At 44.6% G+C, this 21,236-nt stretch overlaps 1 long non-coding RNA gene across 4 annotated transcripts in view; it reads right to left on the minus strand.

Moving 5' to 3' along the window:
- Nucleotides 1-1,801: 1,801 nt before the first annotated feature.
- LOC307181087 overlaps nt 1,802-21,236 on the minus strand; it is a 305,406-nt gene continuing 285,971 nt past the window's right edge. For all 4 annotated transcript variants that reach the window (XR_013825860.1, XR_013825861.1, XR_013825862.1 and 1 more), the window contains 2 exons: nt 18,215-18,292; nt 1,802-1,946 (listed from right to left, as the gene is read on the minus strand). This is a non-coding gene — a long non-coding RNA (uncharacterized lncRNA). The remainder of the gene's footprint in view (nt 1,947-18,214; nt 18,293-21,236) is intronic.

Below are 21,236 nucleotides of genomic sequence, written 5' to 3' on the forward strand. Positions count from 1 at the left end.
CAGGCCATGGAGAACTGGGAGCCTTGTTATGCTGATGGGCGGGATGTAAATTGCCAACAGACACTCGGGAGAAGTGTATGGTGTTTCCTGAAACATCTAAAAAACAAAGCAACAGAGCCTAGGGCACTGCCACTTATGGTCCTATAGCTTAGGGAAATTAAAATCAAAAAGACACAGCCACCCCAAAGTTTGGGACGCCTCTGTTTACAAGAACCTCGTTTACAGTACAAGTTCAACATCGCAGAAAGTGAAAAATGGATAAAGAACTTGTGGTACTTACGTACAATGCAGTATCACTCAGCAATGAAATCTATGTCATCAGGCCCGTAGCAGCATAATGAGTGGATTCAGGTACGATGATTCTAACTGAAATAAGTCACACAGAAAAAGAAACATCATAAGATATCAGTAATACACGGAATGTAAACTTGGCTACACAGGAACTGCATTCCAGAACAGAACAGGGTCTCAAATTTAGAAAACCAACTTATGCTTGCTTAAGGGGAAAGGTGAGTTGGGGTGCTGCATAAAACCAGAGATTGAAATGAGCACAGATAAAGTTCCTTAAGCCAAATATGGAATAGACAAGAGCTACTCCTTGCTCAACGAAATGGACTCAAAACCCCATATTAAACCCCTAAGAATGTACCTGACTAGTAAGTATCTTAAAACCTATGGATTGCTATGTCTCCAAAAGAGAATCAACCGTGTGTACAGGGGCATAAACGCAGCAGTGATAGGATTGGAGAGGTTCGGTGAGCAAATGAAGACCCTTTGAAGTCATATTGCATGGTACCCATTCCACGGGTTTCAACTACCCAGGTTTAAGGTATTCTTCCTTCAGCTAAAACATGCATGTGGAACCTAGAGTATGATCAACCATGTGATCGGGAGACGTGTTCAAATATGTCTCAGTTTTCGTACCCTGGTACTCGGGTGCAACATTCCAGACGCTTTACTAACACTCTCCCGACTTGGAGAGTCAGTCCCTTTAACCTCCTGTTTGGCCCAGTTTGCAATTTCTGCGGAAGATGAACAGGAATAGCGAGAACCAATGAGAGGCTAGCTGGAGGTGTCTGGACGGGCAAATTTAACTCTCATTTCCCACCAGGAAGAGGAATTAACCAAAGGCTCAGCGTGCCGTGCCGGAATCAGATTATGGCCTGAAGCCATCCTGCGGTGTTGCGGCCAGCTCACAAGAAAGCGAGTTGAAGAAAGGAGCTCAGGGGCACTGTAATTCACAAACCTGCAGAGTTATAAATGACAGCTATCGTCCAAAAATAGACTGAAGTAAGGCTGCCAAGAGGACTTGAAAGCGGGGCAGAATTGCAGGAAACCGATTTCAGGAGGTAGACTGGAATTGCATTGAAAGCATAGGAAAAGAGGCAGAACGTCCACAATGATGCACTTGGCCAAAAAGGGCGTATGCGTTTTTTCCTGAATATATTCAGGAAAAAACGCATACGCCCTTTTTGGCCAACCAAGCAAGCTTGCAAACGAAATCTGCACTACAATGAAGTCTCACTTCCCCCCGGTCAAAAGGGCCATCTGAAAAAAGTGTAAAATCCAGAAAGGCAGGACAGGCCATGGAGAACTGGGAGCCTTGTTATGCTGATGGGCGGGATGTAAATTGCCAACAGACACTCGGGAGAAGTGTATGGTGTTTCCTGAAACATCTAAAAAACAAAGCAACAGAGCCTAGGGCACTGCCACTTATGGTCCTATAGCTTAGGGAAATTAAAATCAAAAAGACACAGCCACCCCAAAGTTTGGGACGCCTCTGTTTACAAGAACCTCGTTTACAGTACAAGTTCAACATCGCAGAAAGTGAAAAATGGATAAAGAAGTTGTGGTATTTACTTACAAAGCAATATCACTCAGCAATGAATTCTATGTCATCAGGCCCTTAGCATCACTATGAGTGGATTCAGGTATGATGATTCTAACTGAAATAAGTCACACAGAAAAAGAAACATCATAAGATATCAGTAATACACGGAATGTAAACTTGGCTACACAGGAACTGAATTACAGAACAGAACAGGGTCTCAAATTTAGAAAAGCAACTTATGCTTGCTTAAGGGGAAAGGTGAGTTGGGGTGCTGCATAAAACCAGAGATTGAAATGAGCACAGATAAAGTTCCTTAAGCCAAATATGGAATAGACAAGAGCTACTCCTTGCTCAACGAAATGGACTCAAAACCCCATATTAAACCCCTAAGAATGTACCTGACTAGTAAGTATCTTAAAACCTATGGATTGCTATGTCTCCAAAAGAGAATCAAGCGTGTGTACAGGGGCATAAACGCAGCAGTGATAGGATTGGAGAGGTTCGGTGAGCAAATGAAGACCCTTTGAAGTCATATTGCATGGTACCCATTACACGGGTCTCAACTCTCCGGGTTTAAGGTATTCTTCCTTCAGCTAAAACATGCATGTGGAACCCAGAGTATGATCAACCATGTGATCGGGAGACGTGTTCAAATATGTCTCAGTTTTCGTACCCTGGTACTCGGGTGCAACATTCCAGACGCTTTACTAACACTCTCCCCACTTGGAGAGTCAGCGCCTTTAACCTCCTGTTTGGCCCAGCTTGCAATTTCTGCGGAAGATGAACAGGAATAGCGAGAACCAATGAGAGACTAGCTGGAGGTGTCTGGACGGGCAAATTTAACTCTCATTTCCCACCAGGAAGAGGAATTAACCAAAGGCTCAGCGTGCTGTGCCGGAATCAGATTAGAGCCTGAAGCCATCCTGCGGTGTTGCGGCCAGGTCACAAGAAAGCGAGTTGAAGAAAGGAGCTCAGGGGCACTGTAATTCACAAACCTGCAGAGTTATAAATGACAGCTATCGTCCAAAAATAGACTGAAGTAAGGCTGCCAAGAGGACTTGAAAGCGGGGCAGAATTGCAGGAAACCGATTTCAGGAGGTAGACTGGAATTGCATTGAAAGCATAGGAAAAGAGGCAGAACGTCCACAATGATGCAGTTGGCCAAAAAGGGCGTATGCGTTTTTTCCTGAATATATTCAGGAAAAAACGCATACGCCCTTTTTGGCCAACCAAGCAAGCTTGCAAAGGAAATCTGCACTACAATGAAGTCTCACTTCCCCCCGGTCAAAAGGGCCATCTGAAAAAAGTGTAAAATCCAGAAAGGCAGGACAGGCCATGGAGAACTGGGAGCCTTGTTATGCTGATGGGCGGGATGTAAATTGCCAACAGACACTCGGGAGAAGTGTATGGTGTTTCCTGAAACATCTAAAAAACAAAGCAACAGAGCCTAGGGCACTTCCACTTATGGTCCTATAGCTTAGGGAAATTAAAATCAAAAAGACACAGCCACCCCAAAGTTTGGGACACCTCCGTTTACAAGAAACCCGTTTACCGTACAAGTTCAATATCACAGAAAGTGAAAAATGGATAAGGAACTTGTGGTACTTACGTACAATGCAGTATCACTCAGCAATGAAATCTATGTCATCAGGCCCGTAGCAGCATAATGAGTGGATTCAGGTACGATGATTCTAACTGAAATAAGTCACACAGAAAAAGAAACATCATAAGATATCACTAATACACGGAATGTAAACTTGGCTACACAGGAACTGCATTCCAAAACAGAACAGGGTCTCAAATTTAGAAAACCAACTTATGCTTGCTTAAGGGGAAAGGTGAGTTGGGGTGCTGCATAAAACCAGAGATTGAAATGAGCACAGATAAAGTTCCTTAAGCCAAATATGGAATAGACAAGAGCTACTCCTTGCTCAACGAAATGGACTCAAAACCCCATATTAAACGCCTAAGAATGTACCTGACTAGTAAGTATCTTAAAACCTATGGATTGCTATGTCTCCGAAAGAGAATCAAGCATGTGTACAGGGGCATAAACGCAGCAGTGATAGGATTGGAGAGGTTCGGTGAGCAAATGAAGACCCTTTGAAGTCATATTGCATGGTACCCATTCCACGGATTTCAACTACCCAGGTTTAAGGTATTCTTCCTTCAGCTAAAACATGCATGTGGAACCTAGAGTATGATCAACCATGTGATCGGGAGACGTGTTCAAATATGTCTCAGTTTTCCTCCCCTGGTACTCAGGTGCAACATTCCAGACGCTTTACTAACACTATCCCCACTTGGAGAGTCAGTCCCTTTAACCTCCTGTTTGGCCCAGTTTGCAATTTCTGCGGAAGATGAACAGGAATAGCGAGAACCAATGAGAGGCTAGCTGGAGGTGTCTGGACGGGCAAATTTAACTCTCATTTCCCACCAGGAAGAGGAATTAACCAAAGGCTCACCATGCCGGGCCGGAACCAGATTAGGGCATGAAGCCATCCTGCGGTGTTGCGGCCAGGTCACAAGAAAGCGAGTTGAAGAAAGGAGCTCAGGGGCACTGTAACTCACAAACCTGCAGAGTTATAAATGACAGCTATCGTCCAAAAATAGACTGAAGTAAGGCTGCCAAGAGGACTTGAAAGCGGGGCAGAATTGCAGGAAACCGATTTCAGGAGGTAGACTGGAATTGCATTGAAAGCATAGGAAAAGAGGCAGAACGTCCACAATGATGCACTTGGCCAAAAAGGGCGTATGCGTTTTTTCCTGAATATATTCAGGAAAAAACGCATACGCCCTTTTTGGCCAACCAAGCAAGCTTGCAAAGGAAATCTGCACTACAATGAAGTCTCACTTCCCCCCGGTCAAAAGGGCCATCTGAAAAAAGTGTAAAATCCAGAAAGGCAGGACAGGCCATGGAGAACTGGGAGCCTTGTTATGCTGATGGGCGTGATGTAAATTGCCAACAACCACTCGGGAGAAGTGTATGGTGTTTCCTGAAACATCTAAAATAGAAGCAACAGAACCTAGGGCACTTCCACTTATGGTCCTATAGCTTAGGGAAATTAAAATCAAAAAGACACAGCCACCCCAAAGTTTGGAACGGCTCTGTTTACAAGAACCTCGTTTACAGTACAAGTTCAACATCGCAGAAAGTGAAAAATTGATAAAGAATTTGTGGTATTTACTTACAAAGCAATATCACTCAGCAATGAAATCTATGTCATCAGGCCCTTAGCAGAACAATGAGTGGATTCAGGTATGATGATTCTAACTGAAATAAGTCACACAGAAAAAGAAACATCATAAGATATCAGTAATACACGGAATGTAAACTTGGCTACACAGGAACTGAATTACAGAACAGAACAGGGTCTCAAATTTAGAAAACCAACTTATGCTTGCTTAAGGGGAAAGGTGAGTTGGGGTGCTGCATAAAACCAGAGATTGAAATGAGCACAGATAAAGTTCCTTAAGCCAAATATGGAATAGACAAGAGCTACTCCTTGCTCAACGAAATGGACTCAACACCGCATATTAAACGCCTAAGAATGTACCTGACTAGTAAGTATCTTAAAACCTATGGATTGCTATGTCTCCAAAAGTGAAACAAGCATGTGTACAGGGGCATGAACGCAGCAGTGATAGGATTGGAGAGGTTCGGTGAGCAAATGAAGACCCTTTGAAGTCATATTGCATGGTACCCATTACACGGGTCTCAACTCTCCAGGTTTAAGGTATTCTTCCTTCAGCTAAAACATGCATGTGGAACCCCGCATATGATCAACCGTGTGAACGGGAGACGTGTTCAAATATGTCTCAGTTTTCCTCCCCTGGTACTCGGGTGCAACATTCCAGACCCTTTACTAACACTCTCCCGACTTGGAGAGTCAGCGCCTTTAACCTCCTGTTTGGCCCAGTTTGCAATTTCTGCGGAAGATGAACAGGAATAGGGAGAACCAATGAGAGACTAGCTGGAGGTGTCTGGACGGGCAAATTTAACTCTCATTTCCCACCAGGAAGAGGAAATAACCAAAGGCTCAGCGTGCCGTGCCGGAACCATATTAGGGCCTGAAGCCATCCTGCGGTGTTGCGGCCAGATCAAAAGAAAGCGAGTTGAAGAAAGGAGCTCAGGGTCACTGTAATTCACAAACCTGCAGAGTTATAAATGACAGCTATCGTCCAAAAATATACTGAAGTAAGGCTGCCAAGAGGACTTGAAAGCGGGGCAGAATTGCAGGAAACCGATTTCAGGAGGTAGACTGGAATTGCATTGAAAGCATAGGAAAAGAGGCAGAACGTCCACAATGATGCACTTTGCCAAAAGGGCGTATGCGTTTTTTCCTGAATATATTCAGGAAAAAACGCATACGCCCTTTTTGGCCAACCAAGCAAGCTTGCAAAGGAAATCTGCACTACAATGAAGTCTCACTTCCCCCCGGTCAAAAGGGTCATCTGAAAAAAGTGTAAAACCCAGAAAGGCAGGACAGGCCATGGAGAACTGGGAGCCTTGTTATGCTGATGGGCGGGATGTAAATTGCCAACAGACACTCGGGAGATGTGTATGGTGTTTCCTGAAACATCTAAAAAACAAAGCAACAGATCCTAGGGCACTTCCACTTATGGTCCTATAGCTTAGGGAAATTAATATCAAAAAGACACAGCAACCCCAAAATTTGGGATGGCTCTTTTTACAGAAATCTCTTCTACGGCACAAGTTAAATATCCCAGAGAGCAAATAATGGATAAAGAAGTTGCGGTACTTATGTACAACAGAATACCACTCAGCAATGAAATCTATGTCACCAGGCCCGTACCAGCATAATGTGTGCATTGAAGCACGATGATTCTAAGTGAAATAAGTCACACAGAAAAAGAAACATCATAAGGTATCACTAATACACGGAATGTGAACTTGGCTACACATGAACTGAATTACAAAACAGAACAGGGTCTCAAATTTAGAAAACCAACTTATGCCTGCTTAAGGGGGAAGGTGAGTTGGGGTGCTGCATAAAAGCAGAGTTTGAAATTAGCACAGATACCGTTCCATAAGCCAAATATGTAATAGACAAGAGCTACCCCTTGCTCAACGAAATGGATTCAACAATGAGGTATCACCTCACACCTGGTAGAATAGGCATCATTGAAAATCTACAAACAAAAAATGCTGGAAAGGGTGTGGAGAAAAGGAACCCTCTTCCACTATTGTTGGGAATATAAATTGATACAGTCATTATGGAGAACAATATGGAATTTCTTAAGAAACTAACAATAGAATTACCATATGATACAGCAATCCCAATACTGGACATATACCCAGACAAAACCATAAATCAAAAAGAGTCATTCACCGCAATGTTCATTGCATCACTATTTACAATATCGAGGTAATGGAAGCAACCTAAATGCCCACAGACAGACGAATGCATAAAGCTGTGGTACATATATAAAATGGAATAATACTCAGCCATGAAAAGGAATGAAATTGGGTCATTTGTAGAGACGTCGATGGATCTAGAGACTGTCATACAGAGTGAAGTAAGTCAGAAAGAGAAAAACAAATCTTGTATATTCATGCATATATGTGGAACCTACAAAAACTGTACAGATTAACCATTTTGCAAGGCATAAATAGAGCAACAGATGTAGACAACAAATGTATGGACAACAAGGGGGGAAAGCTGTTGGGGGGGTGGTGGTGGGAGGAGTTGAGAGACTGGGATTGGCATGTATACATTTATATGTATAAAATAGATAACCAATAAGAACCTGCTGTATAAAAATATAAAATAAAATTCAAAATTAAAAAGAAGTAAAATTTAAAAAATAAAACAGAAAAAACAATTATTCCCTGCACATACATGTATTTATATGAATAAATTATTTCCATGCTTATATCTGTAAATACAAAAAAGAGGAATAAAATCTACCTTGAACCAAAAACGAAAAAGAGAAAAAAAACACAGAACCCACCAGTTCCACAGAGGAAAACCATATCAGGGCACTTGCTCCAGTTGTAAACAATTCTGAAGTTGGTCAGTGGTGGGGAATCGTCTCCCATTCAGCCAGCAGCCCCCACGCAACAAGCGTCCTCATTGCAAAGCTGGGGCACCGTGCCGAGGCATCTGTGAGTAAACGTGAGCTGAGCCCCAGGCCAGTTGCTGCTGAACTATTCCCACCCGTCCCAGGTAAAACACCTGAATATATACAAGGACTTGAAAGCCTAGAGGAAGGGCCATAGAGCCACACGAGTGACAGCATGCCGGCCGACTTGGTGCCTGCAGGCCAGCCAGGATGGTCCTGGCCCTGGGTGCTCTTCTGGAAGATTTCCATTTCCCTGCCTGAGATACCCGTCCTGTCCCTGCCCCCACTGCTTTTTTCCTTCCTCACCTCTGCCCAGGGAGAAATTCCAGCAGCAGGTATGGGTGACACATCCTCTTCTTTAGCAGGTGGCAGCCTGGCAACTGCTGCAGAAAGTCCAGCAGAGCCCCACTCACACTGGGCCACCCACAAAGCCGTGGCCTCTCACTCCCTCCCACCAGCCCAGCCCCGAGACTGCTGACAGGGCAGAGAAAATGGCGTCAGGCACGGCTGCAGGGGCTCTTGCTGCCTGGAGTGGTATTTATATTGATCTCAACCCAGGCACACCTGGGGAGGGCTGGCCGGCACGGTAAGGCTGCCCAGGTCAGCCAATCATCACCCCTCAGGGGCTCACAGTTGCAGAAAATGGAACTTGCTGAACCGGCCAGGTCCAAGGAACAGGTGTGGGCTCCTGAGAGTCAGGATAGACAAGGGGCTGCAGCTTTGGCTTGTTTTCTAATCATTTTATCTGGCCCATGAGTGGGAGACAACTTCAAGAAAACCCTCTCCTAATGAGAGGAACCCAGGAGTCAGGCAGAGGAGGGGTGGGTGGTGGTTGGAGACAGAGGCCTGGTGCCCCGGGTGCAGTGGAAGTCTCTGGAAGACCAGGTGGAGGGAGGCCTCACGGAGTGATGCCCAGGGTCACAGACTTGTCGCAGCTGCTGTTTGTTAGTTCAAGTCCTGCTCTGAGGTGCTCTGTGTCAGCTCTGAGCGACAGGTGAGCTGGGGGTGCTCTGCAATGAGGGCTATGTGCACGGTTCCTGTGTGCCCAGCCCTGCCACGGTACCTGCAAGGGTAGCTCTGTATCCTGGGAGGGGCCTGACCACGAGAGCCCCGTGGGCTGGGGTGGGGGTGGGGTACCTGCCCAGGTGAGCTCCATATTCTGGGATTGGTCTGACCACGAGAGCCCCATGGGCTGCTGGGGACCTGGTAAAGGATGTCAGGACAGTCAGTGAAGCCACCGAGGATATACCTCCAGTTGCTCCTAATTCCTACACCCTGCTGGTCATTCTACCAACCACCAGGACATGGTATTCTGTATTAGTCTTCAATGATGCCTTCTTTTGTATTCCATTAGTCCCAGAGTCACAAGAAATTTTGGCTTGTGAGTGGCAGGACTCAACATACAACTAAAACAATACTTCCGGGCCGTCTGGCCCCAAGGGTGCAAAAATTCCCACACCATCTTTGGGGAAAGCTTAGCTAAAGACCTAAAAGTTCTACCTCTGGAAAAGGAAACCCTCCTTCAATATGCAGACGACATTCTGATCACCAGCCCTACTAAGGAGGCCTCTGAACTACCAAGCCAATAAAGGATAGAAGTTGTCCAAGAAAAAGCTCAAATATCACAGACTGCGGTGACCTGCCTGGGCTTCATTCTCACAGAAGGTCAGAGAAGCCCATCCCAGGAAAGGGAAGAAACCATTTTCAGCCTTACCCCTTTCTAAAACTAGAAGACAGCTTAGGGGTTCCTGGGGAGGCCAGGGTTTGCTGCTTCTGGATCCCTAACTACAGTCTACTAGCTGGGCCTCTATATGAAACACTGAAAGGAAAAGATGATGATCCTTTTGAATAGAATCCAGAAGTGGCCTTTCAAGAATGCAAAGAGCAGTCAATTCAGACCCTTGCCCTGGAACTCCCTAATTTAGCTAAACCCTTTGACCTTTACATTCCCGGTGAAAGGTGAATCGCCATTGGAGAATTAGTGCAAAAACTGGGACCACTTGAAATGGAACAATGCAAGAATGCCATCCAGGTAGGATAAACTACGGTCACTAAGGGGCTTGGCCCACTGCCACATCTGGCCAAGATACTGGCGGTATCTAAAAACCTGGAAATCAGCAGCCCAAAAGGCCACCTCCCTCCTAAGGGAAAAGGACCCCACGTGGTGATCCTAACCACCAACCATGCCCTGAAGTTGCAGGGTTCGCTCCGTGGGCACACCGACCTCGAGTGAGGAGGCCCTCCAACTCCAACATCCAGAGAGATAACCAGGGGCAACAGGGCACCATGACGACTCGTGTGAACATCACTTGACCTGGAGTTTCTCTCATAAAACAACAAGAGTGTGTCCCAAAAGAGTAGACTACTGCTTGCAGGACTTACTGCACCCAGAGGGGAGCTAATAATCTTGGCGGGGGAACAGTATACCACACTGTCACCATAGAAAAGCCTACAGACACCATGATGATGGTGGCCAATAAGACCGGCTGGACTCCTGTTTACTTCAAAAGGCTGTTGACTCAGTAGCCATCATGGTCCTTGATCACCACTGACCCTGGACTGTCTGGGAGTTGAGCGGGCAGGGCTCTGACACCTGGTGCTGTTTGTACGTTAATTCAGGGGCCTAACTGAAGAAAGCGCAGACTACTGGTCAGAGCATCTAGGCTGGCAGAGACGGTCAGCCTAAGGTGGCCGAACAAATGTGGGGCGGGGTGAAACCGGCCCCCACAGCGTCTCTGCACATCTCTTTCCTGGACCCTTAAAGGTCATTAGAATCTATAACACTTCCAATGCTGGTGCTCAGGTGGACGAGCAGGGAGGCAGGGGTCCTGGGGACAATCAACGTCACCGGGAGGCTGCTGGGGAGAAGCTCTGACCCTCGCCCCGGGGTATGAGGGCTCCCAACTCAGCACTCAGCAGTTACAGAAGAAGGGTCTGCACCCTCAGCACTCCAAGAATGAGGAACGGGACAAAAGGCAGAGGAGGGGTTTGTCCCCAGCAAAGCCCATTAAAAATCCCTGGGAGATAAAAATAGAATCTGGGCAATAAAGTCAAGTCTAACCTTTTTTATCCTTTGTGCTTTGTCTAATTTCACGTGCTCCTAGGGTCCCGCATGCAGAGGTTCCACACCCGGCACTTCAGACCAGATTTCCTAGTGCAGAATGGCTGGGTCGACACCTCAGCTCCTGGGGCCCAGTGCAGACTCCACGATATAGAGCCTGAGCTACAGCCAACCCAGCCCTCGAGAGCTCCGCCGCCTCCCTCCCTCCCACTGACTCTGACAGGATCTCTACACAGCAGCCCAGCCCACAGCCCACGGGGTAGTGCATGCTCTCACCTCTCCATTCTCTGATCAAAATATAAAGTTTCCTTTGCTTGTGAACCAAACTCAGTCTCGATCTCTTGGCCCCAATGACACTGGGCAGGGGGACACTTGTTGGGGTCCACTCTGGAGGATCAATAACAGAAATTGAGACTATTGTAACCTCAATGAACAGATGTGTGAGCCAAACTGTAGTTAACATAGAACAGTGTATAAGGCTCGGGTAAAATAAGATGTTTTTAACACTTCCATTTGATATTTCCATCACTTTTTATAAGCAAGTTCAGTGAAAAGGTTTGTCTTATTTGTCAGGTCAATATTAGAGAAACGAAGTGATTTCTTTCCAAGGATGTACAGCTAATAATCTTGGTTAAACCTTCAATCTTGTTTTAAATGCTTTTCCATTGAAAATGATACCTCTCTTTCAGCTCCCCCATTTCTGAGAAGTATAAAATCTTATAATTTATTATTACCAAAGGGGAAAGGTGGGAGGAGGGATAAATTAACAGTTTGGAATGAACACATACACACTGCTATGTATAAAATAGATCATCAACAAGGAACTACTGTATAGCACAGGGAACTACACTCAACATTTTGCAATAACCTATAAGGGGAAATAATCTGAAAAGAATAGATATTTTTATTGACATCATCTATCAATGACAGTTAAAGTGTAGCCTAAGGGAAGCTGGTGGTGAGTGCTTCTGACCCTGAAGACTTCAATCATCTAAAGTTTGGACTCTGCCTACTCCCCAAGGCCCTTAATGAACATATGTGTAGCCGTAGCTTAAAAACTTCCCCAGTTTGGGTTTTGGAGAGACACTGATTTTGAAAAAGCCCTGGTGTTCTCCTTACATGAATGGGACTCTTCCTACTGCTAAAACATGTCTGTCACACCCAGAGGATGGTATACCGTCTGATCGGGAAGAGTTTGGAAAAGGCATCTCATCTCCTCATCTCCTGGTGCTCGGGTTCACCCCTCCAGCGTCTTTACTAACAGTCTCCCCACTTGGAGATGTCAGCACTGTCAACATCCTGTTGCGTACAGTTTGGAATTTGTCCAGAGGATGAAGCGGAAGGATGAGGAACAATGAGAGACAAGTCCTAGGTGTTCAGACAGGCACATGTCACTCTAATTTCCAATCAGGAAGACGAATTGACCAAAGGCTAGGGTTGCCCATGGAAACAGTATAGGGCTTGAGGAAATCCCGCTGCTTTGTGGCCAGTTCCCATAAACACGAGTTGAACAATGGAACTCAGGGGCAGTAAAATTCACAAAACTGCAGAGTTGAAAATATCCATCACTGAAAAATGTCTTGAGGAAAGTCAGAGAAAAGGACTTGTAAGCAAGGGAGAATGGCAGGAAAGGGATTTGAGGAGGTAGAAAGGACTCGCCATTAAGCACAAGAAAAGGAGCTGAACATTGCCAACTTTGCCAACATTGCAGTTGGCCAAAAAGGGTGTATGCGTTCTTTTCTGTATATATTCAAGAAAAGGGCATACACTTTTTTAGCCAACCAAACAGGTGGGCACTGGAAGTCAATACTACAAAAGATATCACTTCGCATCAGTCAGAAGAGCCATCCTCATAAAGCGTAAAAAACAGAAATGCAGGACAGGGCAACGAGAAGAGGGAGCCCTGTGAGACTTATAGTGGAAATGTATATTGCCAACGGCCATTCTGGAGAAGTGTATTGTGTTTACTAAAGCATCTAAAAAATGAGCTACAGAGCATAGGGCACTTGCACTCATGGGCGTATATCTTGGGAAAAACAAAAATCGAGAGGACACAGGCACCCCAATGTTTACCCCCTCTCTGTTTAAAAGATCCTCGACTAGGATATAACTTAAATGTCTCTGGAGGGAAAAAATGGATAGAGATGTGGTACTTAGGTAGAGTGGAATATTATTCAGCCTGGAAATCAATGAAATATGGCCAGTTGTAACGACTCCGGAGGAGTTACGTATGATCATTCTAAGTGACAGAATTCAAAAAGAAAAAGACACATATCATAAGATATCACTTAAAGGTGGAATCCAAAATGGCTACACATGAAATAAATTACAAAACAAAAACATAGTCAAATATGTAGAAAACACGCATAAGGCTGCTAAACGGGAAAGGTGGGGAGGGGTGAGGCATCATCCAGGAGGTTGAAATTAGCAAAGATACCATTCCAAATACCAAACTGATAATCAACAAGGCCTACACGGTAGCTAAAAGAACTGCACTCAGCACACTCAAGTCACCGGAAAAGAATATATACGACTGGTAAGAATCTGAAAAAGAATTTATTGATGTCTCTCTGTATGCGAATCAAGTGGATGTACAGCAGCAAGAAACAGAGCTTTGAAAATCAGCTGTAACCAATATAGTAATAAATTGAAAAAAATAAACGACAGAGAGACAGAGAAAACCTCTTACAACTTTTCCTCAGGGACGGTGATGCAACATGGATTGAACACATCTAGACCCACAGCAGGATGAGACATAAGGCTGGAAACTGTTTGCGCTAAGAGAAATGTGAGGTTGGGTGAGGAAATGCACACCCTTTAAAGTAATACTACCTGGTACCCATTCAATGGGTCCCAAATCTGCAGGTTCAAGGGATCTTCCTACAGCTAAAACATGCATGGAAAACCCAGAGGACTGTACACCATGTGATCGGGAGATGTGTCTAAAATGTACCTCATTTATCCTCTCCTGGTGCTCCTGTTCACCATTCCAGCCACGCTACTTAGAATCTCCCCACTTGGAGAATCAGCACATTTAAACTTCTGTTTCACACATTTTGCAAATTGTGAGGAGGATGAACGGGAAGAGGGGGAACCAATGAGAGAAGAGTTGTAGGGGTTTGGACGGGCACATATCACTCTAATTTCCCATTAAGAATAAGAATTAAAGAAAGGCTCAGCCTGCCTCGCCGAAGCCAAAATAGGGCCTGAAGCAATCCTGCGGGTTTGAGGCCAGCTCACAAAAGAGCAACTTAAAAAATGGAGCTCAGGGTCACTGCAATTCACAAACCTGCAGAGTTATAAATGAAAACTAACGTCCAAAAATATGTTGAGGTAAGGCAAAGAAGAGGATCTGAATGCAAGACAGAATTGCAAGAAACAGATTTCAAGAGATAGATTGGACTCGTCTTTAACGCACATGAAAAGCGGCAGAATTTCGACAATGATGCAGTTGGCCCAAAAGGGCGTATGCGTTTTTTCCTGATTATATCCAGGAAAAAACGCATACGCACTTTATGGGCAACGAAGCAAGCAAGCAATGCAAATGTGCACAACAAAGAAGTCTCACTTCCCACCGGTCAAAAGGGCCATCCTAAAAAATTGTAAAAACCAGAAATGCAGGACAGGCCATGGAGAACAGGGAGCCTTTATACGCTGATGGGCAGTGTGTGAACTGCCGAGAGCCACTCTGGAGAAGTGTATGGTGGTTCCTAAATCATCTAAAAAACAGAGCTACAGAGCATAGGACACTTCCAATCATGGGAGTATATCTAGGGAAGTCTAAAAATCAACAAGACACAAGCACACCACAGTTTAGGGCTACTCTGTTTACAAGAACCTCAACTTCAGTACACCTTAAATATCCCAGGAAAGAGAACAATGGATAAAGAAGATGTGGTACTTATGTACAATGGAATATCTCTTCACCATGAAATCAATGTAATAAGGCTAGTAGAAGGATAAAGAGTGGATTTAGGTCCGATAATACTACTTGAAATAAGTCAAACAGAAAAAGAAACATATCATAAGATATCACCTATAGAGGGAGGGTAAATATGGCTGCACAAGAAATGAATTACAGAACAGAACAGTGTCTCACATTTAGAAAACACACTTATGTCAGCTTAAGGGGAAAGGAGAGGTGGGGTGATGCATAAAACCAGAGTTTGAAATTAGCACAGATACCGTTCAATAAACCAAATAGGTATTAGACAAGATCTACACCTTGCTCAATGAACAGGCCTCAACACACCCTATACACCGCAGAGAAATATATCTGAGGAATAAGAATCTTAAAACCCATGTATTGATATATCTCCATAAGGGAATCAAGTGTGTGCAGAGCGGCACAAACACAGCAGTGAAAAGGAGCTAAACCCCATTATAGAAATAAATTTTAAAAACAAAACGCTGAAACAATGAAAGAGAGAAAAATTCTTACAAAATTCGCTCAGGGGCTGTGATGCAACCTGGATTGACCACATATAAACCCACAGCTGGATAAGACATAAGGCTGGACACTTGGGGCTGACAGGATTGGTGAGCTTTGGTGAGCAACTGCCGAAAGTTTAATGCAATACTTCATGCTACTCAGTCCAAGGGTCCCAACACTCCAGGTTGAAGGGAATCTTCCTACAGCTAAACCATGCTTGGGAAACCCAGCGACTGGTATACCATATGATCGGGAAAGGTTTCTAAAACGCACCTCATTTTTCCTCTCCTGGGGCTCCGGATCGACATTCCAGCCGCTTTACTAACAACATCCCCACATGGAGTCAATGCCTTTAAGTTCTGGTATCGCACAGTCTGCAGTTAGTGCGGAGGATGAATGGGAATAGGGGGAACCAGTGAGAAACTAGCTGTAGCGGTTTCAATGGGCACATGTCACTCTAATATCACATCAGTAAGAAGAATTAACCAAAGGCACAGCAGGTGCCCCAGAAGAAAAATAGGGCTTCAAGGAATCCTGTGGTTATGGGGCAATACCACAAAAATAAGAGCTAAAAAATGGAGCTAAGGGCCACTGCAATTCAAAAACCTGCAGAGTTATAAAGGCCAACTATTTTTAAAAAATATATTGAGGTAAGGATATGAAGAGGCATTGAAAGCAAGGCAGAATTGCAGGAAACCGATTTCAGGAGGTAGACTGGAATTGCATTGAAAGCATATGAAGAGAGTCAGAAACTCGACAATGATGCACTTGGCCAAAAAGGGCGTATGTGTTTTTTCCTGAATATATTCAGGAAAAAACGCATACACACTTTTTGGCCAACCAAGCAAGCTTGCAAAGGAAATCTGCACTACAATGAAGTCTCATTTCCACCTGGTCAAAAGGGCCATCTGAAAAAAGTGTAAAATCCATAAAGGCAGGACAGGCCATGGAGAACTGGGAGCCTTCTTATGCTGATGGGCGGGATGTAAATTGCCAACAGCCACTCTGGAGAAGTGTATGGTGTTTCCTGAAACATCTAAAAAACAAAGCAACAGAACCTAGGGCACTTCCACTTATGGTCCTATAGCTTAGGGAAATTAAAATCAAAAAGACACAGCCACCCCAAAGTTTGGGACGCCTCTGTTTACAAGAACCTCGTTTACAGTACAAGTTCAATATCGCAGAAAGTGAAAAATGGATAAAGAACTTGTGGTACTTACGTACAATGCAATATCACTCAGCAATGAAATCTATGTCATCAGGCCCGAAACAGCATAATGAGTGGATTCAGGTATGATGATTCGAACTGAAATAAGTCACACAGAAAAGAAACATCATAAGGTATCACTAATACACAGAATGTGAACTTGGCTACACATGAACTGAATTACAAAACAGAACAGTGTCTCAAGTTTAGAAAACCAACTTATGCTTGCTTAAGGGGGAAGGTGAGTTGGGGTGCTGCATAAAACCAGAGATTGAAATGAGCACAGATAAAGTTCCTTAAGCCAAATATGGAATAGACAAGAGCTACTCCTTGCTCAACGAAATGGACTCAACACCCCATATTAAACGCCTAAGAATGTACCTGACTAGTAAGTATCTTAAAACCTATGGATTGCTATGTCTCCAAAAGAGAATCAAGCGTGTGTACAGGGGCATAAACGCAGCAGTGATAGGATTGGAGAGGTTCGGTGAGCAAATGAAGACCCTTTGAAGTCATATTGCATGGTACCCATTACACGGGTCTCAACTCTCCAGGTTTAAGGTATTCTTCCTTCAGCTAAAACATGCATGTGGAACCCAGAGTATGATCAACCGTGTGAACGGGAGACGTGTTCAAATATGTCTCAGTTTTCCTCCCCTGGTACTCGGGTGCAACATTCCAGACGCTTTACTAACACTCTCCCCACTTGGAGAGTCAGCACCTTTAACCTCCTGTTTGGCCCCGGTTGCAATTTCTGCGGAAGATGAACAGGAATAGGGAGAACCAATGAGAGACTAGCTGGAGGTGTCTGGACGGGCAAATTTAACTCTCATTTCCCACCAGAAAGAGGAAATAATCAAAGGCTCAGCATGCCGTGCCGGAACCAGATTAGGGCCTGAAGCCATCCAGCGGTGTTGCAGCCAGCTCACAAGAAAACGAGTTGAAGAAAGGAGCTCAGGGGCACTGTAACTCACAAACCTGCAGAGTTATAAATGACAGCTATCGTCCAAAAATAGACTGAAGTAAGGCTGCCAAGAGGACTTGAAAGCGGGGCAGAATTGCAGGAAACCGATTTCAGGAGGTAGACTGGAATTGCATTGAAAGCATAGGAAAAGAGGCAGAACGTCCACAATGATGCACTTGGCCAAAAAGGGCGTATGCGTTTTTTCCTGAATATATTCAGGAAAAAACGCATACGCCCTTTTTGGCCAACCAAGCAAGCTTGCAAAGGAAATCTGCACTACAATGAAGTCTCACTTCCCCCCGGTCAAAAGGGCCATCTGAAAAAAGTGTAAAATCCAGAAAGGCAGGACAGGCCATGGAGAACTGGGAGCCTTGTTATGCTGATGGGCGGGATGTAAATTGCCAACAGACACTCGGGAGAAGTGTATGGTGTTTCCTGAAACATCTAAAAAACAAAGCAACAGAGCCTAGGGCACTGCCACTTATGGTCCTATAGCTTAGGGAAATTAAAATCAAAAAGACACAGCCACCCCAAAGTTTGGGACGCCTCTGTTTACAAGAACCTCGTTTACAGTACAAGTTCAACATCGCAGAAAGTGAAAAATGGATAAAGAAGTTGTGGTATTTACTTACAAAGCAATATCACTCAGCAATGAATTCTATGTCATCAGGCCCTTAGCATCACTATGAGTGGATTCAGGTATGATGATTCTAACTGAAATAAGTCACACAGAAAAAGAAACATCATAAGATATCAGTAATACACGGAATGTAAACTTGGCTACACAGGAACTGAATTACAGAACAGAACAGGGTCTCAAATTTAGAAAAGCAACTTATGCTTGCTTAAGGGGAAAGGTGAGTTGGGGTGCTGCATAAAACCAGAGATTGAAATGAGCACAGATAAAGTTCCTTAAGCCAAATATGGAATAGACAAGAGCTACTCCTTGCTCAACGAAATGGACTCAAAACCCCATATTAAACCCCTAAGAATGTACCTGACTAGTAAGTATCTTAAAACCTATGGATTGCTATGTCTCCAAAAGAGAATCAAGCGTGTGTACAGGGGCATAAACGCAGCAGTGATAGGATTGGAGAGGTTCGGTGAGCAAATGAAGACCCTTTGAAGTCATATTGCATGGTACCCATTACACGGGTCTCAACTCTCCGGGTTTAAGGTATTCTTCCTTCAGCTAAAACATGCATGTGGAACCCAGAGTATGATCAACCATGTGATCGGGAGACGTGTTCAAATATGTCTCAGTTTTCGTACCCTGGTACTCGGGTGCAACATTCCAGACGCTTTACTAACACTCTCCCCACTTGGAGAGTCAGCGCCTTTAACCTCCTGTTTGGCCCAGCTTGCAATTTCTGCGGAAGATGAACAGGAATAGCGAGAACCAATGAGAGACTAGCTGGAGGTGTCTGGACGGGCAAATTTAACTCTCATTTCCCACCAGGAAGAGGAATTAACCAAAGGCTCAGCGTGCCGTGCCGGAATCAGATTAGAGCCTGAAGCCATCCTGCGGTGTTGCGGCCAGGTCACAAGAAAGCGAGTTGAAGAAAGGAGCTCAGGGGCACTGTAATTCACAAACCTGCAGAGTTATAAATGACAGCTATCGTCCAAAAATAGACTGAAGTAAGGCTGCCAAGAGGACTTGAAAGCGGGGCAGAATTGCAGGAAACCGATTTCAGGAGGTAGACTGGAATTGCATTGAAAGCATAGGAAAAGAGGCAGAACGTCCACAATGATGCAGTTGGCCAAAAAGGGCGTATGCGTTTTTTCCTGAATATATTCAGGAAAAAACGCATACGCCCTTTTTGGCCAACCAAGCAAGCTTGCAAAGGAAATCTGCACTACAATGAAGTCTCACTTCCCCCCGGTCAAAAGGGCCATCTGAAAAAAGTGTAAAATCCAGAAAGGCAGGACAGGCCATGGAGAACTGGGAGCCTTGTTATGCTGATGGGCGGGATGTAAATTGCCAACAGACACTCGGGAGAAGTGTATGGTGTTTCCTGAAACATCTAAAAAACAAAGCAACAGAGCCTAGGGCACTTCCACTTATGGTCCTATAGCTTAGGGAAATTAAAATCAAAAAGACACAGCCACCCCAAAGTTTGGGACACCTCCGTTTACAAGAAACCCGTTTACCGTACAAGTTCAATATCACAGAAAGTGAAAAATGGATAAAGAACTTGTGGTACTTACGTACAATGCAGTATCACTCAGCAATGAAATCTATGTCATCAGGCCCGTAGCAGCATAATGAGTGGATTCAGGTACGATGATTCTAACTGAAATAAGTCACACAGAAAAAGAAACATCATAAGATATCACTAATACACGGAATGTAAACTTGGCTACACAGGAACTGCATTCCAAAACAGAACAGGGTCTCAAATTTAGAAAACCAACTTATGCTTGCTTAAGGGGAAAGGTGAGTTGGGGTGCTGCATAAAACCAGAGATTGAAATGAGCACAGATAAAGTTCCTTAAGCCAAATATGGAATAGACAAGAGCTACTCCTTGCTCAACGAAATGGACTCAAAACCCCATATTAAACGCCTAAGAATGTACCTGACTAGTAAGTATCTTAAAACCTATGGATTGCTATGTCTCCGAAAGAGAATCAAGCATGTGTACAGGGGCATAAACGCAGCAGTGATAGGATTGGAGAGGTTCGGTGAGCAAATGAAGACCCTTTGAAGTCATATTGCATGGTACCCATTCCACGGATTTCAACTACCCAGGTTTAAGGTATTCTTCCTTCAGCTAAAACATGCATGTGGAACCTAGAGTATGATCAACCATGTGATCGGGAGACGTGTTCAAATATGTCTCAGTTTTCCTCCCCTGGTACTCAGGTGCAACATTCCAGACGCTTTACTAACACTATCCCCACTTGGAGAGTCAGTCCCTTTAACCTCCTGTTTGGCCCAGTTTGCAATTTCTGCGGAAGATGAACAGGAATAGCGAGAACCAATGAGAGGCTAGCTGGAGGTGTCTGGACGGGCAAATTTAACTCTCATTTCCCACCAGGAAGAGGAATTAACCAAAGGCTCACCATGCCGGGCCGGAACCAGATTAGGGCATGAAGCCATCCTGCGGTGTTGCGGCCAGGTCACAAGAAAGCGAGTTGAAGAAAGGAGCTCAGGGGCACTGTAACTCACAAACCTGCAGAGTTATAAATGACAGCTATCGTCCAAAAATAGACTGAAGTAAGGCTGCCAAGAGGACTTGAAAGCGGGGCAGAATTGCAGGAAACCGATTTCAGGAGGTAGACTGGAATTGCATTGAAAGCATAGGAAAAGAGGCAGAACGTCCACAATGATGCACTTGGCCAAAAAGGGCGTATGCGTTTTTTCCTGAATATATTCAGGAAAAAACGCATACGCCCTTTTTGGCCAACCAAGCAAGCTTGCAAAGGAAATCTGCACTACAATGAAGTCTCACTTCCCCCCGGTCAAAAGGGCCATCTGAAAAAAGTGTAAAATCCAGAAAGGCAGGACAGGCCATGGAGAACTGGGAGCCTTGTTATGCTGATGGGCGTGATGTAAATTGCCAACAACCACTCGGGAGAAGTGTATGGTGTTTCCTGAAACATCTAAAATAGAAGCAACAGAACCTAGGGCACTTCCACTTATGGACCTATAG

Source organism: Stenella coeruleoalba (assembly GCF_951394435.1).
Source record: "Stenella coeruleoalba genome assembly, contig: scaffold_296, whole genome shotgun sequence".
Lineage (NCBI taxonomy): Eukaryota > Metazoa > Chordata > Mammalia > Artiodactyla > Delphinidae > Stenella > Stenella coeruleoalba.